The 19,779-nt window shown below is 48.5% G+C and overlaps 1 protein-coding gene and 2 long non-coding RNA genes across 6 annotated transcripts in view; 1 reads left to right on the forward strand and 2 right to left on the reverse strand.

Moving 5' to 3' along the window:
• The window catches only part of Cldn10 (claudin 10), an 86,655-nt gene that overhangs the window by 13,422 nt on the left and 53,454 nt on the right, over positions 1–19,779 (forward strand). The window lies entirely within an intron of this gene.
• On the reverse strand, positions 7,208–9,095 carry Gm41248. The gene is made up of 2 exons (XR_874964.1): positions 9,062–9,095; positions 7,208–8,012 (listed from the first exon to the last, which is right to left on the reverse strand). It is a non-coding gene; the product is annotated as a predicted gene, 41248 (long non-coding RNA).
• Gm32382 lies at positions 14,309–18,953 on the reverse strand. The gene is made up of 3 exons (XR_383773.4): positions 18,908–18,953; positions 17,060–17,201; positions 14,309–14,691 (listed from the first exon to the last, which is right to left on the reverse strand). It is a non-coding gene; the product is annotated as a predicted gene, 32382 (long non-coding RNA).

The following is a 19,779-nucleotide window of genomic DNA, read 5'->3' on the forward strand; positions in this document are numbered from 1 at the left end:
TGACTCATGAAAATGTGTGAATCTGAAGCAACACTAGTGGGAAAGCACTGTTGGACTCCATGAGCAGCTTGTGAGATTTAAACAATGCAAAACATTCTATGGAGGTGTGAAGCGCAGTTCCAGTCCCCTTCACAAGTCAGTTCTAAGTTGAAGGCTTTGAGTCCAGTAAATTAAAGGTTTTTTTTGAAATAATCCTCGAGCAGTTGATCGTGTCTCTCTGTGCTCACTATGTTGGGTTCTGTAATGACCCAGATGCTGGCATGCTGCAGATGAACCTTCCAATTCTGAAAGCTTTAAGGACTATCTTTCTAGCACCTTTCTCTACTTCTTAAGTCTGGGAAACAAAAGGGGAGAACAAGTGCTGGTTTGTGGGATTGGCCAGTTTCTGTGGTGTGAATAGCCCTGCATGATGACTTAAGCAACCAATGTTATGTCACAAGACACTAATTAGCCTTAGGAAGAAATAGACAGGAGTAACCCAGTGCCTAGATATAATAAGCTCAAACACCATTGGTGCAGAGATAAAAATCTAAGCAGGGATAAGATCATTTCTTCTGTTGGCTGCATTTCAAAGTCTATCTGGGAAGAGCTGGACAAACTAGTCTCAGCATCACTAGCTCTGGACGCACACTGTATGTGGACACACAGATTGTATGTGGATGCACACACTGAATGTGGACGCACACACTGTATGTGGATGCACACACTGTATGTGGATGCACACACTGTATGTGGATGAACACACTGTATGTGGATGCACACACTGTATGTGGACGCACACACTGTATGTGGATGCACACACTGTATGTGGATGCACACACTGTATGTGGATGCACACACTGTATGTGGATGCACACACTGTATGTGGATGCACACACTGTATGTGGGCACACACACTGTATGTGGATGCACACACTGTATGTGGATGCACACACTGTATGTGGATGCACACACTGTATGTGGATGCACACACTGTATGTGGACGCACACACTGTATGTGGACGCACACACTGTATGTGGATGCACACACTGTATGTGGATGCACACACTGTATGTGGATGCACACACTGTATGTGGACGCACACACTGTATGTGGATGCACACACTGTATGTGGATGCACACACTGTATGTGGATGCACACACTGTATGTGGATGCACACACTGTATGTGGATGCACACACTGTATGTGGGCACACACACTGTATGTGGATGCACACACTGTATGTGGATGCACACACTGTATGTGGATGCACACACTGTATGTGGATGCACACACTGTATGTGGACGCACACACTGTATGTGGACGCACACACTGTATGTGGATGCACACACTGTATGTGGATGCACACACTGTATGTGGATGCACACACTGTATGTGGATGCACACACTGTATGTGGATGCACACACTGTATGTGGGCACACACACTGTATGTGGATGCACACACTGTATGTGGATGCACACACTTATGTCCTCTGATAGTGTAGGACAGAATCTGACCTCTAATTATGTTCGTTTTTCCTACAGAATTCCCATTCCATACCTTCAATTACTTTTAATGACTAGTATCTCTGAAGCTACAAAACTTTACAGACTGCTCAAAGAGAAAAACACACCTAACATACTAAATACACACCTAACATACTGCATGGGATGTTTCCCATAGCCCCTAACAGAAAATTTAATTAAAATATTATTTTTCTGCAGCCTAATGGTCGTGACCACAGGACTCTGTCTGACCACATGTTCAAGTGTGTTCATCACTGCAGCATGATTTTGTTAGCATTTCCCAAAGAAGATAATTCATATCTTCTCTCTAAAAATGCTTTAGCTGGGCATGGTGGTGCATGCTTTTAATCCTGCCACTTGGGAGGCAGAGGCAGGCAGATATCTGTAGCTTCAAGGCCAGTTTGCTCTACATAGCAAGTTCTAGGACAGTCAGGGCCAGAGAGAGAGAGAGAGACAGAGAGAGAGAGAGAGAGAGAGAGAGAGAGAGAGAGAGAGAGAGAGAGAGAGAGAGAGAGAGATCCTGCCCCAAGAAAACAAACAAACAGATAAATTGTGTGTGTGTTCTCCAATGCACATGCTGTACACAGCTCATGTGTGTCCAGTGTACATGCTTGTACACAGTTCATGTGTGTGGAGATCAGAAAACCATCTCGAAGGATCAATCTTAGGTCACCATGCATGGTGCAAATATGTTTACCCGCTGCACCACCTCACCAGCTCCATTCTATATCTTCTTGAGGTGCAAAGAGATTGTTCTTGGCTTCTTTCTTTTAGAAGTGTTTGATGATGTAAATTGGATTCATAGAGTTTAATTGGTATTTTATATAAAAATAAATTAAATTCAAAATCCCCCCAAAAAACAGAAATGCTGATCTGTGTTCCTCTCTATATTGCATAATAACCCAGTGTCTAGTAAAAATAAGGGCTCTGTGGGTTCATTTGTTGGATGGGTGGATTTATTTATTCATGAATAAATTTTTATTCATGAGTGAACATATTTATTCACTCATTACACCTCGTCTTCCTCTTGAATTTTATCTGCCATTTTCTTTATTCTTTGGACTTAGTAACACTTCTTGTATCGTTTTTTCAATAAAGGAGTTGAATAAATGCATATTGGCCCGAATTGAAAAGAGAAATAGAAGCAGACAGAAAATCTCTAGCAGATTGAACCGAAAAAAATCTCCCAGTGAGTTGCAAATTAATCCAGGCAATGCTCCGGATGTTTTGGATGAGGGAATTGTCCCAGACAGGTCACAGCGTCTTACTAACCTGGATTTGCTTAAAGGACGATTCCTCTAATCCAAAGCTTCCTGGGATTTTAATTAAATTACTAAACAACATGCAGAGCAAGCAAAGTTTGGTTTCAAGATGACTTAGCAGGACGCCTCTGGTTTGACCCTAAAAACAAAGACTGCCCAGCCCAGTGAAAAGATTGCATCGGGCCAAATGGGGATGAGTGCAAACAAGCTGACAGAGGTTTCTATTTACTGTGATAACCGAAGCAATAAAAGTGTGTACTGAGGGCTACTCTTTTTATTTGGGGGTGAGGGTGGGAGGGGGAGATGGCTCAGTACGCCAGCTTCTTCTGCAGGGGACCCAGGTTCCATTCCCAACAACACATGGTGGCTCGCTACTGTCTGTTAACTCCAGTTCCGGGGGGATTCTCACGCCCTCTTCTGGCCTCCGTGGGTACTGCACTCATGTGACACTACATAAAACTAAACAAATCCTTAAAATTTGAAAGCTATTATTCTGTTGTGCAGGTGATGTCTGTATGGGTGTGTATGCCAGGGCACATGTATGGAAGTCAGAGGGCAGGTTTGTGGAGTGGGCACTCTCCCATCCTGGGCTCAAGGGATCAGACTCACGTGACCCAGCTTGTGTGGTAAGCACCTTTACCCACTGAGCCATCTCACCTGCCTTGAGGGTTAAAGTTTAATTCTGCTCCCTTTAAATATAAACTACACTGCCATTGCCACTCCAGGCAGACTAACTTGCTGTCTTGTCTCCTCTCCTTTCTTTCTTTTCTTACTCCACTGTGAGGCTCTCTCCTGCCTTGGGTACCTGTCCGTCACTCCTACAGAGCCCCTAACTCTTCTGTTCCTGCTCTTTTCTGTCCTGCTGCACTTTAACAAGCCTCATGATGTCATGCACATGAGCAGCCGAACAGCCCTTCCAGCCATTCCTACGACAAATGCCTACTAGGCATCTTCTATATGCATTAAATCTTCTTGTTTGGGGTGTAGATCACTGAAGAGAGAGTCGTTGTTTCTGGGCTGCTGCTGCTGCTGTTGTTATTGTTGTTGTTTTGGAAGATTCCAATTTGGAATCAGGATAGAAGCATAGAAGTCAGAAGAATAGATTATGCTCGTATATGCACATTTATACACACTGTATATGCCTGCTATGTATGTATGTGTAGTTTAGGTGCATTCGTATCCTTCAGCAAAGGTGATTAGGAGCCTTTCAAAGGAAGGCAGCATACAGTCAATGAATCTATAATTTTCTTTTTCTGCAATGTCTGTCTGGTTATCATCTCAGGGCAATATTGGTGTGGTAATTTGAATTGTGTATGGGTGGTATCTACACCTCAGAAGAAGGTTTATGAAGTTGGTTTGTTTTTTTGTTTTTTTTTTTCATTAAAAGTCATTGGTTTGTTGACTGTGGATCCCATTCCTTTAATAGAGCTGCCTTGTCTGGCCTCAGTGGGAGAGGACACACCTAGTTCTGCAGTGACTTGATGTGCTGGGTGGGGGGAACTCAGATGAGAAGGGGACGGGAATAGGGAGAGGGGCCCTCTGAGGGGAGGGGCCAGGAAGGGGGCAGGATGCAAAGTGGATAAATAAATTAAATTAATGAAAAGGGAAGAAGAAGTCATTGGCCAGTTGGGAAGTCCCAGCTGTCTTCATTCATTATAAAATTCCATCAGCGTTTAATCTTTTAGCAGTCACTAAAACCCATTCGTCTCGATTGATAATGTTATTAGAAGTTGTAAGAGGGTGTTATTCTGCCGCTCCTTCTGCATTTCCTATCTTGAATTCTTTTAAAGATAGAAATTTGTTTCATAAACTACTGGCTACCATTAAATAATAATTCCAGTACAGTTCTACAGCGGGCAGGAGGAACATAAATTCTTTATGTTTCCCTTCCAGTTTTCAGAATTCTGAGATGGATCCTAGCTTCCTTCAAACACCTAGGGTGGTGTAGAGGTCTGGGGAGGGGGGCCAGTTCCTATACAACCAGAGTGTGGGTTCTCCAAACCCACACAGAAAACCCTGTGAGCACGGTGGCCCCTCTGCAATCCCATGGATGCAGAAACACCACCCAAGAGACACTGGCTAGCTCTCCTAGTCAGATGCAGCAAGAGATCCTGACCCTGTCAATCAAGTGGAGAGCAATGAGGAAGACACCACCAACCTCTGACCTCTTCATACAGGTGCACACATGGACACGGACACGTACTCACACACGCATGTTCCAACACCCACACCATGCATATCATACAGAGGTATGATTTAATTGTTGGAGGAAATTTGGGACCTCATGGATTTACGTTTAAGGCCTTTTGTTTGTTTTCTTTTATTCTTGAGACAAAGACTCACGCTATAGCCAAGGCTACCTGAAACTCACGGAATAGCCTGAACTGAATGGAAACCCATGATTCTCCTGCCTCAGCTTTTCACGTGCTGCTATGTAAGCATGCACCACCACACTACAGATAACACTTAAAATATTTTCCAATCATTTCAAGCTTCTTCGAAGTTACTATTCATTTTGTGCTCCTGTCTTCGATAGGCAGGTGTTTAGGTTAGTTTTAAATGTCAACTTGCCACACAATCTAGAGTCACCTGGAAAGAGAGTCTCAGCTGAGGAGTTCTCTAGCAGGTGGGTATGTCTGTGGGGATTCCTTCGGTTGTTAATTGATCCAGCCTTTCATGGCTGGGCTCTGAACTTTTTAAAAGTGAAACTAGCTAGCTGAGTATAAGCAACCTACTGTGTGTGTGTCTGTATGTGTGTGTGTCTGTCTGTGTGTCTCTTTGTGTGTCTGTATGTGTCTCTCTCTGTGTGTATGTGTGTCTCCCTCTGTGTATGTGTCTGTGTGTCTGTATGTATGTGTGTGTATGTCTGTGTGTGTATGCGTGTGTATGTGTGTGTCTGTATGTATCTGTGTGTCTGTATGTATGTGTGTGTATGTCTGTGTGTGTGTGTGTCTGTGTGTGTGTGTGTCTGTGTCTGTGTGTGTGTGTGTCTGTCTGTGTGTGTGTCTGTGTGTCTGTGTGACTGTGTGTGTGTATGTCTGTGTGTGTGTGTCTGTATGTGTGTGTGTCTGTGTGTCTGTGTGTGTGTATATGAACTAAGGATCTGCTTATGTTCTTGGGTGTGATGTTGCGGCTGCTTGAGTCCCTGCCTTGACCTCAGTATTGCCCTGCTACCTGGAGATAATAATCATAATAAAACCTTTTGTCTCTAGGTTTGTTTTCTGTCAGGGTATCTGTTACAGCAACAGCTTGTTCATGTGACAGCTGGTCCAGTCTCATCCCTCCTCTTGAAGCAGATGTTTCTGTGAGGAGCCCTGATCCTGTTAGTGGGGAATAGAATTTGTGAGACACTTTTGTGATGTGAGATGGAGTGGGTGTGTTCTTTGATGTGATATTTTTATCTCTTAGGGTCTCTTTCTGATAAAGATATCGTGGTTCATACACACTCAAAAATATATCAGGGGAAGTTCATGCAAAAAGATAATAAAAAACAAACAAACTATTTATTGCAGCTTTTAGATATTCATTTTTTTCCTTTTTTCCACCTCTACCTTGGCATAGACCCCATTTTGACCATCCAAAACTATTATGTGCTTTAAAAATAGAAGCATATAAAAAAAAATCCAGAGTCAGATGATACTGACTTCAGCCAACTTAGAAAGCACTGGCACCAAGCCCCAGCAAGGTTATGACCAAGCATGGCTAGCGTTGTAAGCAGCTACTCACTAACTCCTGTCTCTGCTAATCCAGGGATGTGTAAATGCATAGCTGTCTTGCAGTGTGGACTTTAACTTGACCTTCTATATTTAGAGAGAGCTTCTCCCTTGCTAATGATCAGTTATCCGGCTAGCCGGGAGGGCATTTCACTCACGAAGCTTTGATATGTAGGAGGAAAGTACAAAGTGCTGGAGTTATGGATGGGTAACAGGGACCTGGACCTTGGCGGCCACCTGCTCTGACCACCTCTGCTTGGTGTCAACACTGAAGGGCATGGCATGTTTCAGTGGCAAGGGGGCAGAATCTGAAACATTAATCTTAACACTCTGCTGACTTAAGTTCTGTCTTAGTTAGGGTTTTACTGCTGTGAACAGACACCATGACCAAGGCAACTCTTATAAGGACAACATTTAATTGGCCCTGGCTTACAGGTTCAGAGGTTCAGTCTGTTATCATCAAGGCAGGAACATGGTGGCATCCAGGCAGGCATGGTGCAGGAGGAGCTGAGAGTTCCACATCTTCATCTGAAGGCTGCTAGCAGAATACTGGCTTCCAGGCAGCTAGGACTTGGGTACTAAAGCCCACACCCACAGTGACACATCTACTCCAACAGGGCCACACCTCCAAATAGTGCCACTCCCTAGGCTGGATATATACAAACCATCACAAATTCATATGGGACGTTTGGTCAGTCATTTGGCAAGTATTTAGTCATTGGTTGAGTGTACAGAAAGATGCTTTTATTGTCCTTTTAAGATCCAGGTAAAACACAAGTCGGGATGTGTAATCAGAGACTCTTCTCTAGACATTTAAAGCAACCACATAATAATCTCTTATTTAAAATAACGCCGCAGTCTCCTGATCGATAATGTCACCCGTGTCCATTCTTCTAATTCAGGAAACTACTGCGTCACACTAGACACTGCCCTACAGACGATGTCTTAGCTAGTTTCTTTTCTTTTATGGGATAAAATATCACAGCTAAAAGCAACTAGGGGAGGAAAGGGTATTTTTGGTTTATACTTCCCAATCATAGATCCTTGAGGGAAACCAAGGCAGGAAGGAATTCAGGTAGGCAGGAAACTGGAGGAAGGAGATGAAACCGAGGCCATGGAGGGTGCTGATTCCTGGCTTGCATCGTGACATCATCAGTCTGCGTTCTTACAGAAGCCAGGACCACCAGCCCAGGGATGGAGCCAGCCACAGTGGGCTGGGATTCCCCCATCAACTCCTAGTAAAGGAAATGCCCCAGCATTGCTACAGGTTTGCCTGCTGTCCAGTCTCACTGAAGCGATTTCTCCGCTGATGTGCCCACCTCTCAAATCACTCGGCGTCTATCAGGTTGACATAGAACTAGCTGGCACAGGGGCTTTTCCAACAATCATGTCTCCAGTGGATGTGGAGGTGGCTGCCTTCCAAGTTAGTAGAGGGGACACTAAAGACAGTGCTGACGGGGAATCTGCGGAGGAGAACTCTGCAGAGGCTGGGAGATGAGCTCCAAGTCATCACTGTGCCTTGCAATCCTGAGAGGGGAAGAGAAGTTGGTTCCATAATTTGTGTGATGTTCCACTTAATGTTTGAGGCAGAGCTGCCACTAAATATTCTTATATGAAGAAACGCAATCTATAATCCCTCTGTCTGACAAATCTGGGTTCAGCTTCTATTTATAACCTTGCTCCAGAGGCCCAACACAGCAGAGAATAATTCAGAGCAGAAAGTTTCCACAGTGCTGTTAGTTCAGCAATCCTCCTCCCAAGGAGACAGAGAGACAGACTCTCAATTACAACTTCCTGTTGGCTATGCACTTCTCCATGTGCCCTGTTCTTTCCTTTCCTTTCCTTTTTTCTCTGTGTGGCCACACTCTCTGAAATGTCTCATTTCTTGTTGGTGCACTCTTCCCATTCAATGTACCTAGCTCTTCATCCAAGGACAAAAGAGAAGCGAGACATCACATTTGGAAAGTTGTTCACTTCCGTTTGGTGAGGTGATTCAGCCAAAGCCAGCTGGTGGGTACGTGAGCCCTGTGTGGACCAGCCTCTGAGAAGGGTGCTGGAGAGCAGACGGGTCAGAGTTCTTGGTTAAAGCAGAGAAGGCAGTGGCCAAGGCAGTCACAGGAAGGACAGAATAAAGCCTTAACCTCAGGCAGAAGGAGGATCATGCCCTCAAAAGTAGCCTTCACTGAAGCCTTGGCTGGTGAGTCAGCCAGGCATGAAAACTTCAGGCTGGGGAAGACAGGTCAAAAGGTCTAAGCCAATAGAGAATAAAACTGAGAGCAAGAAAGAGATACAGACATGCAGAAACACAGGCTGAAGATAAGTAGGAGAGAGGCAGGAATGGGGTGACTAGCTTGTCAAAGCACCTCTACTTGTGCCTACAAGAACTTTTGATATGACATGAAGGGGTGCAGCCTTCAGTCCTGAAGGAGACAAATGCTGGCTTCTTCAATGGCCATTTAGAGTTTTGTCTGTGGGTGAACAAAACCCACCACTTGTTGAGTGCCAGTGGAGAAGACATGGTAAAATCAGATAGAAGAAAAAATCCATTATTTCCAAGTGACCTTTAGGAAGCTCACCAGATAAGACTGTCTTTCCTCCTCTTCTTCCTTCTCCTCTTCCTCCTCTTCCTCTTTCTCTTCCTCCTCTTCTTCCTCTTCCTTTTCTTCCTCCTTCCCAGACACAGGGTCACTGGGTAGTCCTAGCTGGTCTAGAACTCATTAGACCAGGCTGACCTTGAACTCAGAGATTCTTGCCTCCACAATTCTGTTGTCTTTTTGAGACACTAGGTCCCCTCATCAATGAACACATCCAAGAACCGAGGCCCAAAACAACAATGGAAGGCTGCAGGGTCTGTCACTGACACCTTCAGGCTGAACCTGAGAGTAGGGATATTTGTCACCACAGGACGATAATGACTCTAAGCATTCAGGGGTTAGAACCCCCTCAGATTCCAACTGATTCCAGCTCGAGAGTGTGGGATGGGAAGCAGGCACCGCAACCTCCCGAGTGCCCAATGTGGCACGTGGAGAACCAAGGTCTCTCTTGGGTCATCGGGTTTCTCAAGCTATATCTGAAACTTTCATATCCATGATTGTACAACAGGAGCTGTGGAAAGGACAGATGCTATGCACCCCAGGCAGCCTGCACTCACAGTGACAAGGTCAGGTGCCAGACTAGGGCTCTCGTCTCAGCAGATAACCAACCCTGTAATTCAGTAATTCAGCCCATGGTGAAAAACAGCAAATCACATTCTGTCACATTTATCCAGTTCTCATTTGTTTTTGTCAGCCAATCTTTGAATATACATCAAGATTGCCTACAGTGCTTAGAACAACGGTCTCTTGCTATGATCCTAGAGCTCTGACTAGGAGGGCCTGGGCTGGGGCCATAAGTGTCCCAGGTGATACTGAAATGGGTGGTCCAGGGATCAGACCTGGAAAAGTATTGATGAACACTGCCTTAGTTAGGGTTTTACTGCTGTGAACAGACACCATGACCAAGGCAAGTCTTATAAAAACATTTAACTGGGGCTGGCTTACAGGTTCAGAAGTTCAGTCCATTATCATCAAGGTGGGAGCATGGCTGTATCCAGGCAGGCATGGTGCAGGCTGAGAGTTCTATGTCTTCATCCAAAGTGGAAGACTGACTTCCAGGCAACTGGGGTGACAGTCTTAAGCCCACACCCACAGTGACACACCTACTCCAACCAGGTCACACCTATTCCAACAAGGCCACACCTCCAAATGGTGCCACTCCCTGGTCCAAGAATATACAAACCATCACAAACACAAAGATGGTCAAGGGCTGACCCATACCCCCACAGGGCTCACCCACACCCCCACAGGGCTCACCCACACTCTCACAGGGCTCACCAACACCCCCACAGAGCTCACCACATCCCCACAGGGCTGACCCACACCCTCACAGGGCTCACCCACACCCTCACAGGGCTCACCCATGCCCTCACAGGGCTGACCCATACCCCCACAGGGCTGACCCACACCCCCACAGGGCTCACCCACACCCCCACAGGGCTGACCCACACTCTCACAGGGCTCACCAACACCCCCACAGAGCTCACCCCCACCCCCACAGGGCTGACCCACACTCTCACAGGGCTCACCCACACCCATACAGGGCTGACCCACACTCTCACAGAGCTCACCCACACCCCCACAGGGCTCACCCACCCCCACAGGGCTCACCCACACCCTCACAGGGCTCACCCACACCCCCACAGGGCTGACCCATACCCCCACAGAGCTCACCCACACCCTCACAGGGCTCACCCACCCCCACAGGGCTCACCCACACCCTCACAGGGCTCACCCACACCCCCACAGGGCTGACCCACACCCCCACAGGGCTCACCCACACCCTCACAGGGCTGACCCACATCCCCACAGGGCTGACCCACACCCTCACAGGGCTCACCCACACCCTCACAGGAGGGCTCACCCACACCCCCACAGGGCTCACCCACACCCTCACAGGAGGGCTCACCCACACCCCCACAGGGCTCACCCACACACCCCCAGGGCTCACCCACACCCTCACAGGAGGGCTCACCCACACCCCCACAGGGCTGACCCACACCCCCACAGGGCTGACCCACACTCTCACAGAGCTCACCCACACCCTCACAGGAGGGCTCACCCACACCCCCACAGGGCTCCCCCACACCCCCACAGGGCTCACCCACACACCCCCAGGGCTCACCCACACCCTCACAGGAGGGCTCACCCACACCCCCACAGGGCTCACCCACACCCCCACAGAGCTCACCCACACCCTCACAGGAGGGCTCACCCACACCCCCACAGGGCTCACCCACACCCTCACAGGAGGGCTCACCCACACCCCCACAGGGCTCACCCACACCCTCACAGAGCTCACCCACACCCTCACAGGAGGGCTCACCCACACCCTCACAGGGCTGACCCACACTCTCACAGAGCTCACCCACACCCTCACAGGAGGGCTCACCCACACCCTCACAGGGCTGACCCACACTCTCACAGAGCTCACCCACACCCTCACAGGAGGGCTCACCCACACACCCCCAGGGCTCACCCACACCCTCACAGGAGGGCTCACCCACACCCCCACAGGGCTCACCCACACCCTCACAGGAGGGCTCACCCACACCCCCACAGGGCTCACCCACACCCTCACAGGAGGGCTGACCCACACCCCCACAGGGCTCACCCACACCCCCACAGGGCTCACCCACACCCTCACAGGAGGGCTGACCCACACCCCCACAGGGCTCACCCACACCCCCACAGAGCTCACCCACACACCCCCAGGGCTCACCCACTAGTGGTGAGAACAGAGACAAGAAGCAAAGCACCGAGGAAGCACCACAGAGGAACAAGGATCTAACAGCTAGAAGTGGACACTCAAGAATAGAGAGGAAGAATAGCCTAGTGACCTACATCAGCACTTGAGAAAGGGGAATAACCCAAGAGAAAGAAGCCATCTGTGCAGAACAGGCAGGGAGACTCCTGTGTCTCTGAGAGTAGGGAGAATGTCACATGCAGCAAGCGACAGAGGGCATCTGAGGACAGAAGAGCAGAGAATGGCCGAGGGGTGGGAGCTGGAGTCAGAGGCAGTTTGGATTTGTCTTCTGAGTGATCTTCCGGGGATAGACAGGAACACGGGGGTTGGGTGGATGGCAGGACCAGCAGTGATTCAAGTGAGAGCTGAGGTCCCCTTGAGCTCGCCAGCGCCAGGCTGGAGCAATAGAGGTGAGGCTCAGAGGGTTCTGGGGATCCGAGTGTAAATCATAACTCTTGGGGCAGACTTGGGATTTGGCTTCAGAAATGGTGAAGTAGGCTCTATCTGCGAAGGCATCGAGGCTGACGTCACAGAACAAAGGACTCACGTGCTCCAGGGGCAGTAGGCACACACATGATGCACAGCTTAGATCTGAATAAAAACTGCTCATACCCAGCGTTTAAGATGCTCACCCCTGCTCCCCATGCTCTACATAGTTGTAGGAAGGAGAGACAGGAATCAGCCCCGAGTGTGGAAGCGCTCAGGTAGGAGAAATAGCTATGGTTCAAAGGTGAAAGCGTTAGAATCCAGTATCTATAAGGAGTCTATCCTGGGAAGTGAGCAGTGTGGCACCTCAGGCAGCCATTCGAGGGCTGGTCCTCTTGTTTCCCAGGCTCCAAGGCCACCTGGGCAAGCCAGAGTCCCCCTGAACCCCACTGCTTGTGTTCAGGACTGGAACACTGTGGCTCTTGTATGGCAGGGCCCGGAATGAGAGCTCTCCCTGGAGAATGCCAATGGTCCCCTCTGCTTGTCTCAGATCTCTGCTACCGTGGTCCACACTGTCCCTGAAATCACCTCTTCCCTCCTCCCATGCTGTCTTCCTCATGGCGGCTATGGCAATAAAAAAGATGAAGGAAACAGCTGGCTTGGGAGGTATAGATACGATGAACTTGACTGTTGGCGTGTTAGGCGTGACCTTGGCTAGGCTGGAGAGGTCCTATAATCAGGTCTATCTGGAGCTCAGGGGGGCATCTCAGCTGTTTTCTCAGTCTGTTCAGGACGTTCTAACAAAATATTAGCATAAACAACGGAAATGCATTTATCATAGTGCGGAAGCCCAAGACAGGTTGCGAGCAGACTGTGAATGGTGTGGCCCTCATAGAGGCACCTTCCCACTGTATCCTGTGAGGTGGAGGGAGAAGGGCAGCTCTCCTGAGCCCTCTTCCTAAGGACACTGATCTTTTCATAAGAGTTCCATCTTCATGGGGAGTATGATAATTATCTCCAAAGGCCCTGTCTAACAATACTAGCATAATTCAAGTTGGGATGTCGGTGTAAGAATTTGATGGGATAAAAACATTCAGACCACAGAGGATAGGGCATGAGATCTGAGGTCTGCAGATTGAAGGGGACTGGACAGGTGTGTGGGCACAAGGTGGGACCCTAGAACAGGAGACAAACAGGAGATGGTAGAGGAAGCTGCTGCTGTGAACAGGTCATGAACAGGGCTGTGATTTCTGCCAGCTCATAGCAGAAGTCACAGTAATGTGGCTGCGAGCTCAGGGCTACTCGCTGGATCTGGTCCTCACTATGGGAGGGGGCAGAACTGGGGCTGGATTCCAAATTCGGAGCGTTCTCTGAGCATTCACTCATTTTCTCACTCATCAACCCTGGCTGTGCTCTCTCTTGTGTGTCGTAGTTACTGGGCGGGACTGGGGGGGGGTGGCTGAGACTCGGGGTGCAGAGGAGTCATCAGCCACTCTTCCCATGGCAGTAGGAAAGCTGTCTCTAGTCATTAAAGCAGAAGCCAGACCACAGCAAGCACCATTATTGCTGTCCAGGGTCCTAGTTTCATTTCTGTGGCTGTGATAAAAATACCCCAATGAGCCGGGCGTGGTGGTGCACACCTTTAATCCCAGCACTTGTGAGGCAGAGGCAGGTAGATTTCTGAGTTCAAGGCCAGCCTGGTCTACAAAGTGAGTTCCAGGACAGCCAGGGCTATACAGAGAAACCCTGTCTCAAACACACACACACACACACACACACACACACACACACACACACACACACACGATGAAAATTGACTTAGAGGAAGGGTTTACAGTACAGCCCTGTACAGCCCATTACTGTGGGAAATAAAGGTAGGAACTGAAGCATCCTATTCATAGCCAAGAGCAGAGATGAACAAACACACCCACACTGCCTGCTCATTTGCTTCCTAGCTTTCATTACTCACACCACTCAGGGCCTAGCCTAAGGAATGGTGCTGCCCACATTGGGGCTGGGTCTTCCTATACCAACTAAAGGTCAAGATAATCCCCTACAGATATGCCCATGGGTCAATCTCATCTAGATAGCTTCCTACTAAAACTCTTCCCAAGTGATTCTAGGTTTTGTCAATGACAGCTAAAACCAAGCAGCACACATGAGAAGCCAAGGGTAAGACAAACAGACATATTTAAGATAGGCTGGTTGACATCATTCCATTAGGCACAGCCACCTGGCATTCGAGGTTACTAAAGGCAGGCATTAATGGCCCAAAAAGAAAAAGCAAATAAGTTGAGGTACCGGGGGTGTGCAGTCAGTCATGTTGTTTGATTGTATTTGAAAAGCTTCCGCCGGGATGGGGAGGACTCCCAAAGAGAGATGAGCCATGAAGATGACAGGACACCTTCAGGGCAGATGGTAGGGCCTTCATTTTCAACATCTGGAAGCACAGTGACATTAAATTCACAGAAGCCATAGAATGGTGGCAATGAGATACAAAGGCAGCACAACACCCCACAACCCACCTGTGTATCATCTGTGACCCAAATATAGAGACTTCGCCCTGCCCTAGCCCACTAGGTTCAAACTCCTGTATTAGGAACGCCAGCAGGAGGTCTGTGGGTAGATCGATACAGGAATGGAGCTGGAAAGAGGAAATCGGCACTACCAGTGAGGGAGGTTTCTTAGAGGAATCGCCTAAGCAATGAAAGACAGCCCCAGTTTAGGTAGAAAGGAGACGCTTTCCTTAATGCATAACTGGGAATCGTCTGGGTAAAGTGTTGAACCCAGCGGAACAGTTCAGGAGAACACACGGTGAAGTGTGAGAATACTGGGTTTGTCTGGGGGAGGTATATAAGATCCAGGAACAGAGTAGAACCAACAGGTAGAGAGAGAGAGAGAGAGAGAGAGAGAGAGAGAGAGAGAGAGAGAGAGGGACAGGGACAGGGACAGGGACAGGGACAGGGAGAGAGGAGAGAGAGAGAGGGAGAGGGAGGGAGGGAAGGAGGGAGGGAGGGAGAGAGAGAGGGAGAGGAGAGAGAGGAGAGAGAGGGAGAGAGGGAGAGATGGGGAGAAGGAGAGAGAGAGAGAGAGAGAGAGAGAGAGAGAGAGAGCGCTCCACACTCAACCTTTTCTGCGGTTTCACAAGGATACTTGTATTCTACTGCCCCCTACTGGTGGTTTTCAGTATGGCATGACTGTCCCAGGAGGTTTCTGTTTTTCAAGTTTAACTTTATGGAGATCCTCCAGTGGGGGACATCCTTAGAAATATGCCGGGCACAGTAGGGCCCTGTGACTTCTGGAGCTGTACCTCTGCAGATGCTTCAGGGGGGCTTAAAACTCACCAGCTGAGCGTGACTCTGACAGCGAGCCACAGTCACAGCTGCAGCCTAAGTGGTTTCTCGCGCTGAGGGTTGAGGATATCCATTTTGTCTCGCTTCTTATGAGATGAAGCGACGATAAATAGCGGCAAGGCTGCCTATCGCTTGCCCCTCCTGCTTTATTCTAACGGAAGCCTAGACGGTGCTAGAAAGCCCGTCTTACTGGTTTGATAACCACCCTTGAGGTCTGAACTCGAGATTCACAAGCTGGCTACCAATACAAGTTTTAAACTCAGAGCTATGAGGCGGCACAGTTTATGCTCACCTATAGAGCTTCTGTGGTCCCTCCAGCTCCCCGTTGTTAATTGTGCTCTCTGTTTCACAGTGGCTCAGACACACTCATCCGCAGGGCAGCCCACAAAAGCCACACTTGGTGGAAGGGTACCTTGGTCCAGTTGCCTTATTTTTGTTCAGGCAAAAAGTTTCTAAGCAGTCAGTTCCCAGGCTAGGCTGAGCCCAGATAGCTGCATTTGTAGCCAGTTCCCAGCCTCCGCCCCTGGCCTAGCAGGCTCCCTGACCTCTTCCCCGGGCCTCCCTGGCCACTGTGGAAAGCTTACCTCTGATTGCTCTACCTCAGAGTTTTAGTTACTTTTCTATTGCTGTGATAAGACAAGGAGACAGAGAACACTGGAAGGTTTAATTTGGGCTTATGGTTTCATAGGGTTAGTTAGAGTCCATGATGGTAAAGCAAAGACATAGAAGCAGTAACAGCTCCGTGTGTATCCACAAACAGGAAGACGCAGAGAACACACCGTGGAGTCTTTCGAAGTCTTGAAGCCTGTCCCCAGTGACACACCTCCTCCCACAAAGCCACACCTCTTAATCCTTCCCAAACAGCTACCAATGACACACCTCCTTCAACCAAGCCACGCCTCCTAACCCTCCCCAAACAGCTACCAATGACACACCTCCTCTAACCAAGCCACACCTCTTAACCCTTCCCAAACAGCTACCAATGACACACCTCCTCCAACCAAGCCACGCCTCCTAATCCTTCCCAAACAGCTACCAATGACACACCTCCTTCAACCAAGCCACGCCTCCTAACCCTCCCCAAACAGCTACCAATGACACACCTCCTCTAACCAAGCCACACCTCCTAATCCTTCCCAAACAGCTACCAATGACACACCTCCTTCAACCAAGCCACACCTCCTAACCCTTCCCAAACAGCTACCAATGACACACCTCCTCTAACCAAGCCACACCTCCTAACCCTTCCCAAACAGCTACCAATGACACACCTCCTTCAACCAAGCCACGCCTCCTAACCCTCCCCAAACAGCTACCAATGACACACCTCCTCCCACAAAGCCACACCTCCTAACCCTTCCCGAACAGTTCCACCAACTCAGAACCAAATATTCAAACATATGAGCCTGGGGGTCGGGGGTGGGCACTTTCATTCAAACCACCACAACCAGTTACCCGTGTTCCTGAAGTTTCTAAAGTGGCTCAAGACTGCCAGGAAAGATGCAAATTCTGATTCCAAGAGATAGCACGCAGGATCGGTGAGTTTGTGCTTCAGGTGGTCTTCATCATCCAGGAGATGCTACTAGCGTTCTTGAATCTGGACCAGGAATATGAATGAAGGCTCTAGCCTATGTTTAAACATTCCAAAGCTATGAAGCAGGCCATAAAAGAAGGGTCACACGTACTACAGGGCTCACTGTGAGGTGAGGATCCTTGAACTCCGGTGGTACTCCAACCAGGAGGTATAAGACAGAGTGAGCTGACATCCTGCCTTGCTCCCTTCTCTTCCCTTCCCACTTGTGCTAAGCCAAGGTATGAGTCTCCCTGCCTTCCTAGATTCTCAGCCAATACAGTCCACAAGGGCAGCGAGTGGGAGCAGAGATGTTGAACAGGGGGTTCCAAAGCCCTGTGAGTACATGTGGTGAGTAACCACACCAGGACCGCTTGCTGATAGGCGGCTCAACTTTACTTAGGGTGACTGAAGGCTTATAAAGTTTGGGGGGACTGAGGGCAGGGCATCCGGGATGAGCAAAGATCATTTGCTGGGGGATTAGGGTACCTGGCATACCTCATTAGCATGGGGAAGCATTTCAGGAATCTCAGGTGCTAGCTGAACAGGTTTTGTCAGGAGAAACGAAATTGATCCTATGAACTAATGGAGGCTATGTGACATTCCTCAGGTAGAGGTGAATGTGGGGGCTTGGAATTCTCCAGACAAGGTCAGAGAAGGAGAAAGTCTGTTAACAAAGGGAGTCCTTCATTACCAGACTAGCACCAGAAGGCTATTTAGTCAACGGTGGACTTCTAATTAGCAGAGTTTTCCCACAGCAGGGGATCAACTCCAAGGTGAAGAGCTGTGGTTTCAGCAGCCTAGCCCCTCGGCCTTGGTCTGTAAAAATGTACTATGAGTGCAGTAACAAAACACAGAGGAGTTGTCTCGGCTGTTGTTCCTGTCCCTTTTAGACAATGTGCAACATCTTAGCCCAGCTATCCTTTGTGGCTCCTCTGATGGAGAGGTCACAGCAGAGTAAATTTCCACGTACAGACAGGATTCTGCCTCCCCCGAGCTTCTCTCCCGAGCCCAAAGACAGCTTGTGAGAGTCAGTTCTACCTCTCCACCCGAGGATCCTGGGGCTTGAACACGGGGTCTTCCCTATTGGCAGCAAATGCACCTTGTCCCAGCGAACCACCCCTCGGGCCTCGGAATTTTAAAGATAGAAATACGATGATGAATATAAGCTTTTGTGTGTTTGTGACCAGTCTTGTGCTATCTGTACTCCAAGCTGCTGTGACGGTGATCTTTCTTTGCCATAGCATATGCAAAACACTTTCCATTTTAAACTGGCCGAGCAGTGGTGGCGCACACCTTTAATCCCAGCACTTGGGAGGCAGAGGCAGGCGGATTTCTGAGTTCGAGGCCAGCCTGGACTACAGAGTTCCAGGACAGCCAGGGCTACACAGAGAAACTCTGTCTCGAAAAACAAACAATCAAGCAAACAAACAAATAAATAAAAGGATTGAACACTCACTGTTTATAAACACCATCATATATCCCCAGGACTCTTTTCCTCTTGAAAAAACGGAAACTTTGTAGCTAGTAACCAGCGCAGCTCCTACTCCTAGTTCCTAGCCTCCATTAACCCAGTTCTTTACCTTCCTTGCCATAAAGCCGGATGGCCAGATTCCCAGGACCCACGTTGTGGAAGGGAACCACTGACTCCCACAATTTGTCCCCTCACCTTCACACGAGAACCATGCATGGCACAAGGACATAAACAAATACACAAAAACTTAAAAAATTACCCTGGTAATTTCCTCCAGCGCAGCAGCTGTATCTTGCCCACAATCGATGCCGAGGTGTCATGCTACATGTTACCTATAGATGGCAGTAGTGATCAACTGCTAAATCGGCTTGGCACTAAGACAACACCATTTGTTTTGTATGCTGTTGGCGACTACTGGTGGGTGAGATGTGCTGTCTGAGCTGGGTGACACGCACAAAGCCTGGGTGCGTTTCAATTTGAATGGATAGTTATTGGTATCAAGCAAGCTTGAGATTTGTATTAAATAGAAAGGCATCAGAAGTTTTTTCTCCTATGGAGGTTTTTCTGGAAAGATCCACACTATCAGCGTGGTTGAGACTTAATGCTTGTGTGTTCTTTGCCTGAGCATGGATAACTGTGCATGGATTTATAGGCTAAATGCCCACGGCAAATGTATTGTTTAAATAACACAAAAATTCCCCCAAACTTCCTCTAGCACAAACAAAGAATCTTAGGGCAGCAGATGTGGTTGGGATTTCTTTTAAAGATTTATTTTTATTATTTTGAATTCTGTGAGTATTGTGTGTGTGTGACAGGAGTGTGTGTGTGTGTGTGTGTGTGTGCACGTGTGCATGCCCACGTGCAAGGGTGTGTGGGCACTGGTGACAGCAGAGCCCAGCAAAAGGTATTGGATCCTGTTTATAGTTTGCTTTCTACTGCTGTAATAAACACAACCAGAAGCAATTTGGACTGGAAAGGGTTTACTTCATCTTGCAACTTACAGCCAGTCAGGGCAGGAGCTGCAGACAGTCCGTCAGGGCAGGAGCTGCAGACAGAGCTGCAGACAGTCCGTCAGGGCAGGAGCTGCAGACAGCTTACTGGCTTGCTCGTGGGTTCACCTTCAGCTGCCTT

Source organism: Mus musculus, chromosome 14 (assembly GCF_000001635.26).
Source record: "Mus musculus strain C57BL/6J chromosome 14, GRCm38.p6 C57BL/6J".
Classification (NCBI taxonomy): Eukaryota; Metazoa; Chordata; class Mammalia; order Rodentia; family Muridae; genus Mus; species Mus musculus.